This window comes from Scaptodrosophila lebanonensis, unplaced genomic scaffold (assembly GCF_003285725.1).
Source record: "Scaptodrosophila lebanonensis strain 11010-0011.00,11010-0021.00 unplaced genomic scaffold, SlebRS2 tig00000393-arrow-arrow-pilon, whole genome shotgun sequence".
NCBI lineage: Eukaryota > Metazoa > Arthropoda > Insecta > Diptera > Drosophilidae > Scaptodrosophila > Scaptodrosophila lebanonensis.
Window position 1 is genome coordinate 88,008 of NW_022060670.1, and position 1,352 is coordinate 89,359.

A 1,352-nucleotide genomic window follows, 5' to 3' on the forward strand; every position below is an offset into this window, starting at 1 on the left:
TGTGTATTTTGTTATTGCATCGATCTACTTGTGCGTCTGGCTGGCGACAACACTGCACGTATTTTGTTTTTGTAAACTCTGTCGCGATAGGTTTGTAAGTGGCCCGGCGCTTTTTTTTGCTTTGAAACTTGGTCCTTAATGACACTTGTAACTTCTCCAAGTTGAAATACGATAGGCGTGGTAGCTTCAAGATAATTGGTTGGTGGGAGCACAAAGCTATTTGTTGCTGGATGTGGTTTGAAGACTTTTTCTAAATGGGCGGCAAATACATTTGCCTTCTCTTCGTTGCTGCGAGCCCACTTTCCTCTTTGTGTACGTAATGGTGATTCATTTTTGATTGGTGAACATACGCCAGATTTAGCTTTCCATAATGGTAATCGTTTGCTGTTTGGGGGGAGTTGCTCCATATAATCCATTTGAGCTCGTTGTTTTTCATCTTCTAGGGCTTTGCGTAGTAGATGGTTGGCTATTTTTAACCGCTCCTTCGATTCAGGTGATCTGTGGGCTTGCCACTCCCGCCGAAGTTTTCTCTTATTACGAAGCAGCTCTTCAACGTGCCTGGGGACACGGCTGCATTTCTGAAGTTTATTAGCTGTAGTTATTGGAGTCAAATGTTTTGCCGCCAGTGACATTACAGACACTAATGCTTCAACTGAGGTATCTATGTCATTTTTTATACCCTGTACCCAAAGGGTGAAAGGGTATACTAGTTTTATGCGAATGTATGTAACAGGCAGAAAGAGGCGTGGCAGACTCCACAAAGTATATATATTTTTGATCAGGATGACAAGACGAGTCGATATAGCCATGTCCGTCTGTCTGTCTGTCCGTCTGCCCGCCTGTCTATATGAGCGCAAGAATCTCAGTAAGTACAAGAGCTAGGATAACCAAAATTGGTATCAAGGTTCCTATAAGCCCTAGGCAGATCGAGTTTGTTTTTTTTTTCTGATCCACCCCCCCATTCCCCCCCCCCCCCTATTAACGATTTTCTACAACTTCCGTAATTCTTGGAATTTTGAACTAAAATTTGGTAGTCACATTAGGTTAGTGATTATATATCCGTATACCAAGTTTCATTATGATAGAATGATCGGAAAGTTATAGCCATATAACCAGGCCCAATGCACACATACATACATATGTACAAGTACACAAACACGCATAATCTGAGCCTGTGGCACTCTTCTTGTAACAGCAAAATCTATCAAGTCGGGTTGCTTCTTTTGATCTGTCGGCCAATATGTAGGCCAGCCTGGAGAAATAAAATCAAGCTTGTTTCTTGGTGTTATTATGGCGTTATATAGTTGTCTTCCTCTCGGGGTGATGAGTCGGGGATAAGTTGTAGCAGCGGA